General features: G+C 39.7%; 1 long non-coding RNA gene across 4 annotated transcripts in view; it reads left to right on the forward strand.

The window, feature by feature from the left end:
* Window positions 1–17,791, forward strand: part of LOC136293066 (uncharacterized) — a 134,195-nt gene extending 116,404 nt beyond the window's left edge. For all 4 annotated transcript variants that reach the window (XR_010722074.1, XR_010722076.1, XR_010722077.1 and 1 more), the window contains 5 exons: window positions 10,262–10,320; window positions 10,785–10,826; window positions 11,606–11,805; window positions 15,395–15,450; window positions 17,376–17,791. This is a non-coding gene — a long non-coding RNA (uncharacterized lncRNA). The remainder of the gene's footprint in view (window positions 1–10,261; window positions 10,321–10,784; window positions 10,827–11,605; window positions 11,806–15,394; window positions 15,451–17,375) is intronic.
* Window positions 17,792–18,212: the final 421 nt, after the last annotated feature.

Here is an 18,212-nt window from a genome sequence, read left to right on the forward strand (position 1 = left end):
GGGCTAAATCTGCAAAAAGAGGAGAGCAGTTTATCCATGTGCCAGAGGTTTTGTAAGGTGTATTCTACTGTACTAGTTATTAAAGTGCAAGGCTTTGAATGAATACTCCTTATGCAAGAGATTTTGTATGTAGTTATTAGGCTTCATTACTTGGGTTTTAAGTGGATGTGTAGGGCAGTGGGATCAGTTGTCATCATCTAAGAACAACTCTTAAGATGAAGGCAAGCAATTTGTGCTTAATGTAGTAGAAAAAGGGGGAGCCAGTACGAGGACTGGCAGGATGAAATAGGGGTAATGTGCTTGAGGAAGTAATCCAGAAAATATGATTTTTGCATTTTGAATGGATTTCAGGGGGTAAGATTGCTTCTCTCACAGCCAGAAGGAAAGAGATTATCTTGCATCCCAGCAACAATTATGAGAGATTGGGTGAGTGCTTTGGTTTTATGAATAGAACAGGAAGAGAAGGCACTAAAATGCTAAAGCAGGTAGGATTTTGAGCCAGTCCAAGGTGTCTAGAGGCAGGCGGAGGAGAAAGCCAAAGGTGACACCCTGGCATCATGAGAAGGAAAGGATTGAAAGATGAGAAGGTAAAGGGCAGCTGCGTGTTCCCCACCATATCACGGTGTGTTTTCATTGACCAGCAAAAATTCCCTTGGGGAATTCGACATTGTTGTATGTCTCTAACTTGACATTGTTTGTAGTGTGGTGTTATATTGTTGTCTAAACTCTGCGGTATGTTTGCAAACTCAGGTTTGCAAATTGCTGCAGCCCTGTCCCATTGAAGCATCCCTCTCTCTTTCCCTGTAGGTTTGGATGTTGTTCAGAGTACACCTGCAGTGAAATGTTCCATCCCCCCAAAAAGGGAAATGTGAAGTATGAAGGTCTAATGTAACAGAGTGGAACCTAGGCTGTGAAAAAGAATGGGCTTAGATTAAATGCAGACATTTTGAGTTCTGGTTAAAATACTGTTTCTTAATACACAAAAGGGAAAAATGAACATTTACATACAAAACAAATGTATATTGTGAAAAGCATTGCTTACAAATAAGCTTATTTTTTTGTTAGAGTCAAAAGTCTATTTCTGCTCATCCTATTTTAATCTCTGTTTCCTGTTTGTTTTCACCATTTGTACACTGGGAAGGAAGCTACTGTGTCTTACGGATTTTCCACACCACTGTTTCTATTTCTGCTGTGAGAAATTAGCCTTTAGAGCAGTGTAGCAAAAGACATTTTTGCAGTGTTTTTGATGGACTGCAAAGAAGTTGGAACCAATAGAGAAAACACAGATAAGGGCAATCATTTTTTTTCATAAAGTTCATGACAAGTAGGAAATGAAATAGAAATTGTGTGTTATAGAAGGCTTTTCGCTGTGTTGCAATTGTGATAGTACAACACATAGTAAAAAGATGATGCCTTTGAGAGAATGTTTGCACTAAAACTTGTTCTTGTTTCAGGCAGGAAGCTTATGCTGATAATAGTTTTAAATCTTTATACATACACATACATGTGTGTGTGTGTATGTATATGTGTATATATTCAGTATTAAAATTCCATGCTGAAAATTATTTTGGTTTTATTAAGAAGTAATATTTTCGAGCAATGTACTTAATCATTTTACCTGCTGGCCTACCTTTACCCTGTCAGGCAGCTTGGATTAAGGAATTCAACTGCTTCTGCCTAATGGTTTTTTTCCTGCCCTTGCAGAACAGTGCTTTTTTTGTTTGGGCTCTTATCACTTCAGGTGAAAAATCTAAAATTCCTGAAAACCTGTCTTTCTACTTGCTGAAGCAGTTTCTGAAAATATTACTTTTCACTGTAATATTTTATAATTGCAATATATTTGCTATGTCCTAACTTTCTCAAAATTCCATCTGTAGAGGAATACCTTTAGTGATAAATGTGATGGGGTTTTTTGTGGGGTACCAGGTCTTTGGTCACCTTGACTCTATGAGGAACAGCTAGAGCAGCACATAGCCCAGGGTTGCAATCTGTATGGAGCAGGCCTGCTGTATTTTTCCCACTTTTGGGCTTAGCTAGGGCCTGTGAAATAGCAGCAAATCTGGGTGCCATCTGGACTTGCTCTTTCTGCTCAGGCAAGGTCTGGGAATCCTGCATCACTCCTAGAGGGAGTGGTATTTTTTTATTGTTGGGTTTTTTTCGTGTTTGGTGTGGGGGTTTTTTTTGTTGTTTGTTTTTGTTTGTTTGTTGTTTTGTTTTTTTTTTCCCCCCCCTGTTAATTGCTGTGTGGGACAACCACAAGTTTTTCCCAGGACTGTGAAAACAAAAAGTCTGCCTTTCCCAAATCTTTTGAGGTTGCTTTTTTTTTTTTTTTTTTTTTTTTTTTTTTTTTTTTTTTTTTTTTTTTTTCCTGAGGAAGGCCATGAAAATCACTGCATGATGCATTTGGTTAAAACATTCATGTCAGATGTGACTTGAATAAACCCTGGAGCTAACCTCACATGAAGCCTACTTGTTTACTTTAACTGAATGAAGAATTAATAAAATGATAAGTTGGTTTCACTGAGGTTTTCTAATCAGTTGAAAGTGTTTGTTTATTCCTGCAATCGTAATGAATAATTGCAGAGAATAATTTTGAACAGTGTTGTATTTTCTCCTTCCAAAATGCAAAATCCTAAATGCAAGGAGAGCATGTATAGAAAAGAGACAGGGTCCAAGTATGGAACTACTGTGGAAAAAAAGAAAAATAATTAAACCCTCCAATATTCACCTTTTCCTGAAGTTTACTTTGGATTCAGGGTTACAATTAGATCCTATTGTGTCTTTGTCAACTCACTCTATGTTGCAAGCAAGAGTATGCTAAATATTTGTCATTGCTTTGCTCTGTGCATCTGAGGGCTTACTTCCTTGAGAAAATGGTGGTATAAGTATGTCTCTTTTCTGTTGAAAGAAATCAGCATTTGTAATTTACATATGGAGGTGTTGTTTTTCCAAACACTTTCAACCATATCCATTTTCTGAAGAAAACTGAGTTGCAGAGGTGAAAAGCATTGAAGCATTGATTGACAAAGCATAACAATGAACAGTGTCTTGTCTGTCTTTCTCCTCCTCTCACCCCCCCCCACCCCCCCAAGTGTCACAAATCAATAATCATGTGTTGGTTATCTGGTTGCAAAACCAGTGTTGATATGAAGCACTTAACTTCACCTGTAAAAGAAATTGTGTGGATGGCAGTGGGTAAACTGCAAAGTTTGTTATTATTAACTTATTACAACTTATTCCAACTTATAACAATTAATAATTGCTTTTTGTAACATGGTTTACAGTAGATTTTTAAATGATGGCCCATCATGATAATCCAAATAACACAAAAGAAAATTACATTTCTGCTGCTGAGGACCGAGCCAGAGAATTCCTGACTTGCCCTACTGAATGTGTTTGGTTTGGTTTCCTCCTGAAGCTGGGGCACTGGGATAATCACAGCCTGGAGCAGTTGCCCTCCTAGTTGAACTGGGAACGGGGGTTGCAGGTGTGAATTCCCTATTTGATGACAATTCAGCAAAATAATTTTTTTGTAATAAGCCTATAGAACTATTTCATGCAGTCACGGTACTTACCTTAGCCTTTTAATACTATGTTATAGTTTATGAGGGTGAATATTTGAGCATTTTGACTCCTAGAGCATCCAAAACATGGTAAATACGTGCTAAATTTCAATGACATCTAAGGTCTGGAAGAAAATTGTTCAAGTATTTACTTCCAGTGTGCTAATGTAACATGCTCGTTCTGGTATGATAATCTTATCACAATTACGTGTGAAATGTCAAAATGATGGGTGAAGGTTTTCCTGCAATCTGAATGGTCATGTTTAGGTTTTTAATACCTGTTTTTCAGAGGTTCCTCTGTTTTTTAAAAATGCCCAGCAATGTCTTTTAGTGGGATAGCACTGTTGGCTTCCTTCCATTCGAAGCAGGAAAACTTTGAATGTTGCCACCACTACTAAGGTATTCTACTGAGCAAGGTGATGGGCATTAAGATGTGATCTGCTTATAGTCTCAGGCAGAAGACTTTTCCAGACACAGAAACCTAATTGTCCAAATGAAAGGCAGTGGTTTTTGCTTCCTGTTTCCTAACACTCAACAGGATCTTTTGTGACTTTGACCAGTGTGAATACACTCAAAGCTGAGATGTTGCAATTTGTCTCAGAGCTTTGGCAGTGGGGGCTGATGCAGCAGCATGAGGGAAAATCAAACGTGCTGTAGCATTAAGTTCATTTGATAAGCTTTAAGTGGTAACTTAGAGATTCACCAGCTTTTTACCAAGACTTGGAATGTTGTAGCTTACATCAGCTTTCCTCTCTACAAAGACCTGAGGTGAAAAAGTTGTCTGTTTGCTGATGTCTTGTTTTCTCAGGAGACTCTTGCCCAAAATTGGGTGTGTTTGGTAGTGATTATTTAGTATTCAAAGCTATTAATTTGGTATTGATGAGACACTAATGAATTAAATATTATTAGCTATCATCTGATGATAAACTAGAACTAAGGCAAAAGGAACAGATCAGCCAAGCTTCCTCTGGCTTCTATTTTTAGGACTTGAGTTTTCATCTGTTTGAAAAACTTCTGTTGTTGCTCCGACTTTCATTGTTTGATTAGCAAGTTTATGCTGTTGCCTGTTGAGTTTCTATGCCCATGAGTTAATTTACCTTCCTTTGCATTCTTCAGGTGGTTAAAGACAGAGTGAGTCAGTGTTTTGCAGGTGAAGGTTTAGACAAGTTCTGGATAAAATAATAATAAAGGCTCTGTCTAGATTTTTATCTCAGTGCAGCAGAGGCAGACAGTTGAGAAACGAAGATGAATCTGGGTGGTCTTGATATTGGAGACTGCCATGAGCATGGATGTTCCCAGCTGGGGGACAGAGAGGAAAAAAAAGTTCCTGAAATTATGAAATGCGTGTATTAAATAACAGTGTTTTGCTGTGCAAGAAACCCGTCTTGTTTGAAAAGCAATCCAACCAACTATTTTAGCATTGCTTATCTTAAAAACAGCAGCAGGTAACACTAATCAGTCAGGAGAACCTTGTTTTCTGTGGGGGTAGAAAAACTGTTCTGCAGGAGTAAAAACCTGGGGTGTCGAGCCACAACACCCCTCCCATACATTTATTTGTCTTTTAGCAAATGGTATTTGAATCAGTTCAGTGACATGGCGAAGTTTATGGAAAAGTGCATTACTAGAGCTGTAACTGAGGTGATTTCATGGTTTATTTTTAGGCACTTTGGATTGAAAGTTGCTAATTGAGGGTGGGGGTGACAAGGGAATGTTTGCTTGAAGTTGGGTTAAGCCGAGGTTATCTCTATTTGTCTCAAGCCCGGAAGAGTTGGCAGGAGAATTAACTGAACTTTGTGAACTTGCACAGACCTGACCCTTAACACACTCACACACAAGCAAACATACGCTCACACAAACGCATCCTTGAACACTTTCTCAGCCTTACACTCCAGCCAGTTTCTCTAACAGGCATACCACAATCCTTTCCAGCCCACACTGGGAGGATATTAAATAATTTTTTTCCTAAAATTCCTGCTCCCTCCTCCTCTTTAACTTTTCCATCCACCCTCTGCGTGTTCCCATTGTGGGGAAGGATGAGTGCTGTTTTCTCTTATCTCCTTGACTATGAGGATTGTTTCACAACTGCTCCATGTTTCTGTTTTTCACCTACCACAGACTTAATGTATTAAAGTGGGCCAAATCTGGCACTCCTTATCCCAGACAAATGTTTTATTGAAGTCTATGGGAACTTTGCCTGGGATCTTATGAGATTGCAGGCAGTGGTATTTAAAAGAGGTTTCTACAGTCACTTGATTTGACTGAAGTAATTTTTTTAAATTTTTTTTTTATTATTTTTTTTTTAGTGGAGGTAGCTTAATCAAGGCAGTGCTTTCAAGTCTGAAATCGTCTCTTATGAAGTTACCTGGGAAGAAGTTTGAAATACCTCACTTTTTGTTTTCACATCTCCGTGCATCAATTCTCAGTCGTTTCTAGTCCTTGCCTTCTGTTTGAAGGCAAACACTAAGAGAGATGTCATTTATTTTACTTTCCCCCTTCAAGGTTAGGCTGGACAGTCATGGATTCTGAAAGGAGAAGTTATGGCAGCTTGTTATAAGGTACAACTGATTGTCTGCAAGTGATGTGATGAAAGAAACAGTCTAGCTGAGATTCTGACTTTACGACACTAATAAAAATCTTCAGTGTAGGAGAGGGGGATTTAAACCCCCTTTGCATGTGCAGACATAGACCTGTATTCTCTCACTCTGTGATTGATGAAACAGTAGCAGGATAAAAATTACTTCTTTTGTGGAGGGTCAGTTCATACTGGTTTTGATCCACTGGGGGCAAAATACTATCAGGGTGAATTGTCAGTGAGGAGAGGGAGTTGGTCTGTGGAGTTCGTTCTGATAGCCCCACGTGTTTCTGGGCAGGAGACACACTTCTGACCATAACACATTGCTTTGCTAGAAAACTCAGAGGTGGTAGCAAGCATATGACCTATAGGGCTTTTCTATATTTATAGTAAGATGATAGATGTATTTATTTTAAGACTTCAGAAAGGAAGAAAATAAAAGGCAAAAAGTTAAACCCAAAATACTGATATGTCAGCTTCTGAATAGGGTGCGTAGTGTGTTTTGTGCAGGGAGGTGGGTGTTGTAACCAAGGGAAATGTAGAGAATTGAAGTATAGCAGATATCCTGGGTTCCCATTAAGCAGTTAAAAAGATTATTAAAATAAAGTCTTCTCAAAGCGTGTGAGGAATTAGGAAATTGTTCCTTCACTGACTAGACATTTGTTTCTGTTTGAAACATCATTCTTTTTAAGAGTATAGGAAAGGCCACACTAGTAGCATGTTCTTTCACCCTCTGCTTCTTCACTGATGCGGATGTCTCAGGTATCTTTGTAAGAGCCTCATGCTCAGGTCAGAGCTGCAGATCTGGCCCCCTGATCTGTTCCAGCTTGTGGATTGCAGCAGGAAACGCACCATCTCCAAAGCAGATAGGAGCTCCTTACATTTTTCATCCTCAAACGCAGAAACAATCTAAAAATCTGGTGCAGTATTTGTAGCTGGAGAGAAATGAAAGAGCAAATTATTTTCATTCAGACTGCAGAGAAGCCACGAGGTCCTAGAGCATTTAATGAAAAGTTTTTGTGGTGGGAGGAAGTGGAGGCAGAGGCTGAGGATTCAGTCCAGTGAAGAGGCCATGATGTTGCAGTTGCAGCAGGTTGGTGCAGCGGCTCCAGTAATCTCCTGCTGCTGTATGCTTTTCCAGCTGAGCTTAAAAAAGGTTTGCCTCTAACCACTGGGTCTCCCAAAACTGCTTTAATACTTCTTGTTGCTTTTTCCTGTGGAAACCTTGGTGGGCCTGTCTGTTGTTTGCTGACTCCATGAGTTCTCTTGACATTGCTGTCTTGTCCCTGACTCCTTGGTGACTTGTTCCTGGTATTGCTTGTCCTCACAGCTCATGCAATGAGTGCATGAGCAGAAGAGTGTTCTTTTCCACTTCCCAGTGTGCTTAACTGAAGTTCATGATGGGCATTTGAAGTTACCAGAACTATACTATAAAAATGTGTGGGTTTTTTTGTTTGCTTATTTTTTTTTTTTACTAAGGGTCTTTTCATAGTGTATACATGAAAGAAGGAGCTGGGGTAGATGATTAATAGCACAATAGGGAAAAATAAACCTCTTCTCTTAGAATTTTTGAAAAAAATCATATCTGTTTTCTGGAGTTTAATCTGTGCCAAGATTTCTGTTTGTGGTTTCCTTGTGTATTTGCATTGTGCTGTTTCATGTCTAAAGAACTTTGTTTTTTTTCTCTGTTCAACTTTTTCCCAGTTGTGTTATATTTTTCCTTTTTTTTTTCTACCTGAAACCAAAACTTCTGTTTTTGACTTGTCTTCATATTTTGTTCAACGACGGAAAAAGCTGAGTATGTTTGATTAATGGTTGAGTTTCTGCTGCTCAACTCTTTTTCATGATACTCACTTTTACAGGGTGATTTGTACAGCAATTAACATTCCTTCAGGCCAAGAAGAGCTCTAATGGAAGGCTGTCTGTGAGCCGAGAGAGCAACAGAAGTGGTCTGGGAGTAGAAAGATTAAACAGTGAGGTTAAACAGGTCAAGTAAGAAGTTACAGTCAGTTGAAAAAAGTGCATAGTACAGGGGATTAGAAGAAGGGATGAAGTTTAATGGCCAGGTTTTGCAATGAGGTTGTTACTTATGTGTAGGTAAATTGTCTTTGTTTTGACATAGGTATATAGAAGCTTGGCTTTGTCCCTGAAGCTCAAAATGTTATTTTGTAGAAATCCAAAAACTTGATTTCTTGCATATTGCCTTTCCCACATACCTCTGACTTAGTGAGCTTCTAGCATTCTCTGTGGCAGTAGTTTCAGACTTCCATTCACGACAAAGTCAATTCCTTCAACTGGCAAAGGCAGGTAATGGTTTGCAATCTGCCTCTGCTTTCTCACAGGTGCACACAAAAGCAATTTCAATAGTAAGACACCACAAGTGTTCTCTCATGTTTTTCCTTTTGCCATGTACAAGCAGAATCCAAGATCAGATAAAGGAAATGTCATGTTGACCTGTGTTTGCCTCTGAAATATTTTTGACTCTTGGCTTCATGAGTTAGTTGTCTTTATCTACTAACGCAGATTTCTTGTCTGTGATGGTGAAATCAAGTTTTCCATTATGCAGTATTAGAAATGAATGGTATAGAAGATCTTGATGACTCTTGACTAAGAATTATTCTACTACCCATGATTTGAAAAAATAGTAATAAGCTAAATGTTTTTGATATGCTTTGTTGCTGAAATGCATTAGCAGTAGATTCCAGGAAGGAGCAAAGTTGAAATGTGTATTATACTGTTTTCTCTTATTCTTTGTAGATGACTTCCCTGTATTAAAATGTAACAGGGCAGACGGAGAGCATAAATGTGTGCTATGGGTGACACAGGAGTGAGAACTGGAGGGTGCAGGCTGGAAGGGACCTTCTTCATTTCCCTCTGAGAGGAGCTCTGTTTGGAGGTAGTTTTGCACAGGATGTTCAGTGGTTTTGCTACAGATCACCTCGTGGGATATAGTATTACTACTTTTCCTTAGTGAACAGAAGCAAGAATTGGTTACTTTTCTAAAATTCATTGAGCCTTTGTGATTTTTGATTCTATGCTAATGGTTTTCCATTTTGTGTAGAAACATCTTTCCTTGTCTTGTTATGTATAATGATAATGAATAATAAGGAAATGGCTTCATAGGTGATAAAGGACATTATAAAAATCCTGCTGTGCATTAGCTGAAAGCTAAATTGTGTTCAAATAATCAGCTTTGGGCACAGCTCTCCTTCTGTGTTTCATCCTTCCTTCCTCCATTCTCTTTCTGATAGGCTTTGTGGCCTGGTCTTTGCCAAGAAAGCATAAGGCATTGGAAAGAAAGTGGAGTTAATTTTATTTAATGGTGGGTCAGGAAGGGAAGAGCAGAGATAAGGTTTTAATATCAAGAGCCAGCACTAATACTGAATATAGACATGCTTTTAATCTGTTTTATTAAAATAATTTCAAAAGCAACTCCTTCAGACGTATTGGTCATCTTGGCAAAGCACCATGATGATTGTTTTTGAAATCTGAACTCTGGATGACCTAACACTGGGCCTGTTAAAAAACCCTTTCCCCCCCTCCCTCTTCCTTGTATCTTTATCCTCCTTTGCCCCCTAAACAACTGACCGATAAGCAAAAGCCTTGGAACTGGCTGTTCCTGCCCTAGTGGTTGGAATAGCTTTTCCTATTTTGCAAGGAAAGCTTTATGGAGAGCTTAGGACCTGTGTCTCCAGGACCTCCTTGCCTCAGAGCTTGTTTAGCCGTGTTGGAGCAAACTGGTGCTTTTATGTAATGTTAAGATTGAAATACCAGCTCGAATCACCAAAGTGTGAGTGCACCACAGCTCAGAGGGAGCACAGGGCTCATGCACCTGCTGGCTGTGCTGGAGCCAAGGCACTGCCCACTCAAAAACCGAGTCATGTTCAATGCTGACTTCTAACCTGCTCCACGCAGAACTGCAAACATTTCTTCACCCCTCCATTTGTGGGCACTGGAGGTTTTGGTGGACCACAGAAATAGCAATGCTCCTGCCCAGGCCACCTTTGATGAAACAAACTGCTTGGTACACAAATCACATCTGAAGGAGATGTCCTCCCGATATCCTTTTGCTTCTTGCAAACTGGGGATGTCTGCCTCTAAATCCCCTGGGTTTTGTTCTCCCCAGGTCACCCTCCAGCTTGTTTTGGGGAGCCAGGAAAACCGGTGGGAATCAGAGCACTTAGGGTATGTGTTTCTTCATCATCTCTTTGATTCTGTTATGTTTTCACAAAACATTGTTTTCAGCTGATGAGTTTTTTTGATTTTTTTTTTTTTTTTCCTGATGGCTGAGATTCCTGTCAGATAATACCAGCCAGAGTTGGGAAAGGAGTTTCACAGCAATATATTGTTGCAATAATACCAGAGAAAATTTCCAAGCATGATCTGAATGCAATGCTTGATTTCTTTTGCTATGAGTCAGAGGAGCATAAACTGTCCCTTTCATCTGTGTAGTGCTGGATTCTGGGACAGAAATGCTTGGTATTTAGTATTTGGTATTTTATTTTAACTATTTTTCTGCTGAAAAATAATAAAGATGAAAATAATGTCCATTTTGGTAATAATACAGTGTCTGGTCAAGTGTTAGCAGTTACAAAACTCTTACAAAGATGACAGCTGTGAGTTTTTATCTCTGGCAATTTCCATTCTAGATTTAAAACTTATGGCAGAAGGTGAGATTCAGGATGACATGGGTAAGAAGAATTTGATATGTTAAGTATTGAAAGAGGCATTGTAGAGAATTTGTTTTAACTGTCATGGTTTTTGATGGGAAGAAAATTAAATTTTCTTAGTTTTTAAGTTTACGGCACACAAGGCTGGGGTCTAGGTATCCTGAGACTTTACTGAATATTTGATATCAAATATTAAATGAGCTACTAAATAAACATTGATAATAAATTTTGAGTTATGCAGGGCAGCCTCCTTAACAGTGTCAAAAGGTATATTCCTAATTTTGTGTTGTTGAATCCTACCCCATATATTAGGTTGGCTATGGCAAAAGCTTTTACTCAAACCTCATTTTTTCTTCTGGAATCGGTGGTGTCTTCCTGAGTTCAAGACATCTTAATGATTTTTATACTTTATCTTTTATAGGAATGATAGTTGAAGACATGCCAGATTTATTCTTCTTCCCCAAATGGGTTGTGATTAAGCTCATCTTTTTAGCTTATTTCTGAGTAGCTGCTAATTTTTTTGAGGGCTGTGTGTAATGGACTAAATGTTGCCAGAATTAATTACATCTATAAGGAAAGTTTATAGATAAATGGAAGCTGTGGAACAGAGGAAGCTGTTTCCTTTTTGAAATCTGACCAATGATAATGTCTGGAAATTTGAAAGCTGATGCACTGTAGTTTTGTTTCTATGCCCATTTTATTCCTTGGTGCACATAATTAATATTTTTTTAAAGAATGACAACTGCAAGAATGAAATAGATTATTTTAATTATTAATTTTTTGCTTATGTTTTCTTTAAGGGTTAAAAATGAATGCAAAAGATAAAATCATGTGAATTATATACAAGGTCCCTTCTCTGAACACTTTGAAGTGGGATGCTTTACTGGCCTGTGCTCAGAGTCATGGTTGAACTACAACTTGACAGAATAAGGCATTTAAGAGCGCATAAAGATTTAAGAGTGCAGACATTGTTGGATGTCTTTTGCTGTCATCAGCAAAGGTAAAATATTATTTCCTTTATTAAGTCCTTGTCCACTGATAGTTGTTATTCAGATTATACCTAAGATATAAAAAAAATTTAAACAGAGCAAATACTACAACAGATATCTGGCTGGTAAGTTGTGGAGATTGTGTAACTCTTCCCTAGACATGGAGGTGCTAGTCTTCAATTTGAATTGGGCAATCTCCTGAGTTCTACTCACGGATTTCTGTTCTGTTGCATTTAGTGACCAAATCTTGGTGGACTTTCATGTGAAGATATATTTAAAATACTCTTCTAAAGTCCTTTCTAAATTTAAACAAGATTTCAGATGGCAGACTTGTTTCAGTTAATGACCATCTTTAGAGTTAATTTTCAAGGAATATATGTGTGTTTCCATGTATATTGTGATGTGTTTAAAAAACCCCAAACCTTCCTATCAAGAAGAAAATGAGAGAAAGGAAAATAGATCACCTTTTTCCACTGTAAGTTGGTTCTGATGAAAAGCTACATAATGCAAAGTTCTTGTCAATCCAGCCAAAGAGGTTGGATTGGCAAGTCAGGACTGTGACCAGCAATGCAGTGACAGATAATGCAAGGTATGCCCTTATTACAACTGTGTAACAGGCCAACTTAAAAGCAGTGAGCAACTGGGCATGCATGCCTTCCTTTTAGCCTTCCCATGGAGAAGCCTTGGAGAAACAGAAGTCTTCTTGCAGCAGTGGAACTGAGTAAGTGGGACAGAGCAATGCTGGCCAGGGCATACAGAGGCCCCTGAGTGGGTGGGGAGAGGGCCCCAGTGGGGTGGTCTCAGGGCTGGGTTTCACACATAGGTGCTGGCAGACAGAGCCCCTAGGTACCTGCCTCAGCTCTCTCAGCAGCTGTGGCCCCTGTGCTTTGAAGGGCTAGATTAGGGTACAGCATGTCTTCAGGAATGCGTGCCTGGAAGTAATGAAATGTTTTTGTAATATATATATGTATTTTTCCCCTTTGAAAGTGAGGTGGGGAGCAGGAGGGGGTGAAGTTTTGGGATGCTGTGCTAAAAACCTGAGGCTAGCCAGGTGTAATGAAGTTTATGATGTCTGCCTGAAGGTATTTGCAACCTACAGTGGCAGCTGTGAGGGGCAGATTACAGCTTTCATCTCACCCGCATGCAGACAGTTCAGTGGGAGAGAGGTTCTGCAGCCGTGACTCACTAAAACCCCCACACTCTTATTTTTCACTCAACCTGGCTCTGTCTCTAACCTGAAATTTGCCCAGAGCCCTCAACTAGGTCCCCCAGCTATGGCCCAGGAGAGGAGTTTTTTGCAGCCCTGTTTTCTTGGCACTTTGCCTGGGGCAGCCCCTAGGTAGCCACATCCTTGTAGGCCCTTGGGCTATCTCATTCATCCTGAGCCCTGGGTTTATGCTGTACTCTGAGCCAAGGGCATACATAACAGGCCAGGGGAGTGGTCACAGCACCAGGCCTAACAGAGCTCAAGAAGTGGTTGGGTACATGCTGTAACTCTTTGATATGGCAGGGCCAGGAGTTAGACTCACTGATCCTTGTGGCTCCCATTCAACTGAGCACATTCTCTGTGTGATTCTGTGTGTGATTCCTTGCTCTTATGGGAGACGGCACAACAAGATTATCTTCATGCTACTTTTTCTCTGTAATGGGGGCTGAAGGGATTCCTGCTGCTGCTGTTCCTCCTCCTGTTCCATAGTAGTGGGGGATGATAGGGGTCACAGTATGAAATAGGGCACTGGGGGTGACTGTCACAGCACATGGCACTTTGTATTGATGTGACTCAGATTTGTAGGGTTTGCCTTCTATGCTATTTTGTTTCTTGACAGTGAGCTGAGACAGGGGATTCAAACTGACTTCTCACCCGGGGTCCCTGCAGGTCACATTATTTATGGTCTTTATTAAGAAAGCAAGCCCCAAAACCTCCCTCCCTGCCCCCACAAAAAACAAGTCATGGCTGCATTGGACAGATCTGAAACAGCTATAAGCAAGTGTTCCATATTTTTCTAACATTCTGAGGCTCAACTTGCCACTTCTCTGATAATATCCTTGGAAGAAATGCAGCCAAACTCTGGGTCGTATCAGCTTTGTGTTGTTGACTAAGAGATATGATTTCACCTGTTCTAGCATTCAGATGATCATTAGTGGTAGTGATGGCTGGGAAAGTAATCTTTTGGGAAACATTCTGGTTGTGGAGGCAGGCTTTTGGAAGAGGGAAGAACCTCAGGATGGATTTTTTTAGAGGTGTATTTACATTTCCAGGAAAACCTCACAATCAGTTGATCTTTGACTTACTCTAGTTCACGGTGTTTTTAAAGCAGAGATGGTGCTCTGCACCTCCCCCCACTGTGTGTGTCAGTGTGTGTGTGCATGTGGGTGTTTCTGCAAGCATTGTGTTAAAAAGCAATTGGCATTTACTGACTTTCTGCATCTGAAGCTGCTGCTTTCAGGCACTTGAACTGATTCTGTAAACCCTGGCATGTGCCTTGCCCTGACTGACCCTTCAGGTGCAGCCCTGCATGCCCAGGGTGCGAAGGCACATCTGTGTCAAGCGTGGTGCCAAGGCAGGGGGGCCGTGGTGGAGGTTCCCCTGTGCAGGCACTCCCGTCTCCATTGTGTGTGAAGCCATTCCACATAACCCTGACAGAAGGCTGCCTGTCAGCTGCAGGCCTGGGGTGGGCAGGATCCTTACTTTCTGTGATTTCCTTGCATTAAAAAGAGGGAAAAAGGGGAATTTCACCATCTTGCCTGGCTAATGGTGTGATGGGTAGATGGCTCTCTTTAGGCGTGGCTGTATCCCATGCCTTTCCAAGTGCACACCCATGTGCATGGGTACATGGTCTTGGGTGAGCACTGTGTAGGAAGATCCATGGACGCATATGTATTTAAGTGGCCTGATTTCTTCCATTGTGTTTTATTTGCTTGGTTTGACTCTGCCTCTCTTCCCTCATGTTTTCCCAAATGCTAGGTAGGAGGCCCTGCATTTTTCTTTGCTTTGTGTGTTTGGCATGTGTGTTTCAGATGACTTTGGTAGGTTCTTGAAAACAAGGCTTGAGCTTCTTTTTTCCCCTTATAGATAAAAGTATTGGAAGATACATACTATTGGTTGCTTGGCTAGTATAACTTCCACAGAGAAGGCAATTTACTCTTCACTGTCTCAGCCATGTATCTTGATTTAATTATGCACTTATCTCCTCATGAAATACAGGCACACGGTTGCATAAAAAAAATCGAGCATTCTATCTGGCCATCTTCAATAAAGATGGTATTGTTTTGAAAATGTTAAAAATAATAAAATTCTTTTGCAGAGATTATAGTAAAGGGAATGTAATGTGGTTGATCTGTGTGTGCATGTTTGGTTGCAGAAAAATGAGGCAAATACCTGAAACATGCTGTTAGAATTAAGGGCCAGTTCAAGAAATCCAGGTGCCCTTTGGTTTCAGTGCACCCAAGCTTGAGAATGAACCTCAAAGTCTGCTCATTAAAGAGCTCATCTCTGTTTTGAAACCCATCTCTTTTTTTTCTTTTCTTTTTTTTTTTTTTTTTTTTTTAACTCTTGAGCAACAAAGCATACATTTCAAGTGTTTTTTTTTTTTTTTCCAGAGCTGTCTGAAACTTCTGGCTTTCTTTGTTCACTCCAGCTGTCAGCAGATTTCAAGGTGTGTGTCTCTGTGTTTGAAGAAGTTATCATAGATATTGGTGACAGCTGGGCTTTGAAATGTTCTTTGCAGTTAACACAAAGTACATGAGGAATGAATCATGAACATTTACAGACCATACTTTGCTTCATATATAAGTCTTCTAATAATGAGCCTGCCTAATTGAACTGGGGAAGCTCATGATTTCACCATGGTCCTCAAAAAATGATCCAGTTGCTAAGCTTAAGGATCTGAGCAATGCTTTTTGTGATGCTACGTTCAATTAGTCTATCAAATTAGGATTTTCATAGTTTATGTCACTGCCAGAGGGGTCCAGACTAGTGTGATTTCCACCCCTCAGGGGCTTCCAAGGGTATCTTTAGTTTTTGCAGTTTTAGTTATTTAAGTTAGAAAACACGAGACTGTGCATTTTTAAGGTAGGACTTTCCAATTATGAAGTTCAGTGATCTTCTTTCCATTACTAATTTAATGCACTGTACATTCCTGAGTAAGGTTACTGAATACAGTAAATTATATTTAATCACATAGAATTAGAGAAGTTTGTAATTTGTGTTTGCAGATGCTGTGTCTGCTCCAGGTGTAAACTGAACCACCAGAAGTCTGCAAAGACAAAGCTCTCTGAGCTCTGTGCAGTTATTCTGGACTTGTTTCCATCATCTGTGTAAGAAATACTTCTAAAAAAGGTGCACTTAGCAGTCTTGGATGCAGCAGAAGTTTATTGCTGACAAAGTGTCCTTTCTTTTATCCTTCGCAGGATTTTCAGAATGTTTTGCAAAAGTCAGCTTTTGTTTGACTTTCTGAGCACTGGAAAAATCTCCAATGCCCTTCATAGGGTTGAATGCCTGGATTCCACAAATTTGCCAGGCCTTAGTGTCTTCAGTTCATGCTGCATGGTTCAGTGTTACAGACATGTACTTTAAAACTTCCTGACTTCAGACTGGAATCCCTGCTTCTGTTGATTTTCTTTCAAGGTTATACAAATGCACATGATATAATTAAGAAAACTGTATAATGTATAATAATGCTGCATAAAAATGAACAATAAATGTAGGAATAAGAAATATCTGGCAGAAGAACATATTTTCATGAGACTGTACTTGCATGAGTAATGTACAAATATGGAGGGTTTTGTACTTAATTTTAGCTACCATGTTGAGTCTCTTTTTACTGTTTACTTGGGGGGGTTTAAGTCTTGGTCTTACCTGTTGGCTGTTGGACCTGCAATCTCCATCCTGCCGTAGCCCATGTTTCCAAGATGGGCAGCAGTGTCTGTGTGTGGGGAGTAGCAGAGGGCACAACGTGAAGGTGTGCTGGGAGTGTTTCAGAGACATCACTCACTGCTGCTGCCCAGCACCTTTGTTGTGTGTTTTGACATGGTTTGGGAAAATAAGTAGAAGAGCACTGGAAGCTAGTGAATGCATTGAACAGGAATATATATATCTGAGAGTGCATTTGTCTTCTGCTAACACAATTCAGCTTCCTTTTTGTAGCATGAATGTTCAATAAATTTTATTTCTCAAGGCTGTGTTTTAAGAGCACATTCGAGGTTGTGTTCCTGTTTAAAAAAAGTTTTAGTGAGGAAGCGTCCTGACTGAAATTTTGAACGTCATCCAGTGACTGAAGAGCTTGTAGTGCCTAAATGGGATTTATTTAACTGGGCAGGAAAAGCCCTGAAATATATGACTATGTTGTAGTTGTGTAAAAGCATTGTGTTTTCTGTCATCTTACAATCATTTGACCTTGAATAAGAGTAATGTCCTTGACCTAAGTATACGTAAGACATAATATAGTATGAACAAATAAAGCACTTATTATTATAATTCATTTTTATCAGTATATAAAGCACTTATTATTATAATTCATTTTTTTATCAGTATAGAACATAAAGCTACTAAGTGTTTTTGTCCTGTTTTTCTTTATTTCAGGCTTGAGTCACAGAGAAACGTGAGGATTTACACTTCTGAAGTAGGTGTGAGTGGGATTGAAGGAATTACACGGAGGATTCTGAACTCCCCTTCTTCCTGCTCTGGGAAAGACTGATGAGTGTATTATGAAATAGTTTATAATTAACTCAGTCCTTACTTCAGAAGGTTTTCAGTCAAAACAGGAAGATACAATTCATATGGCTGTATGTAAGAATGGAAGAAATTTCAGATACTACAGATACACTTCCTAATTACAAACATCCTTCAGAATTTGCTGTTCCTGCTTAGTAATGAGGTTTTCCATTAAAAAAATAATGTGAGTTTTCTGTAAATCTCACTCCCTCCCACCCCCACCAACTCTCTGATGTAAATGTTCCGTATTTGAAAGCTGTTAGCCCAATGTCAAAGAAAGCTGAACTGACAAAATGAATTTTGCCTTTCTTGAACTGATTCTGCGTGAGGCTGTTACTGGAGAAAAGTGCAAGGTTGAGCTTTATTAAACCCCTGCATGTATTTGTTAGTGAAACAGACAGGTGAGAAACAGCAGCAGAGATGTCCATATCACACCTAGACTGCTCCTGAAGCATGTTGGAATGCAGCTAATGTGTTTGTCCCAGAGGCTGCAAATCCAGCTTGTGTCTCTTCCTGCCTCCCTCCCTTGCTATATCTCTGCCCATAGAGGGGAGGAAAGAAACTCCAAGGCCAAACCCTGTGGGAGGATAAGTGGGGCTTCACTTCAGATTGTCTATCTCTGGCTCTGCCTGTAGATATGTGAGGCCATCATTAGAAGAGGGCACATGACTTTTCTGTGGAATTTACATCTTCATATTCTAATTG

This window comes from Chamaea fasciata, unplaced genomic scaffold (genome assembly GCF_029207755.1).
Source record: "Chamaea fasciata isolate MVZ Bird 193981 ecotype frontalis unplaced genomic scaffold, bChaFas1.0.hap1 SCAF_1, whole genome shotgun sequence".
NCBI lineage: Eukaryota > Metazoa > Chordata > Aves > Passeriformes > Sylviidae > Chamaea > Chamaea fasciata.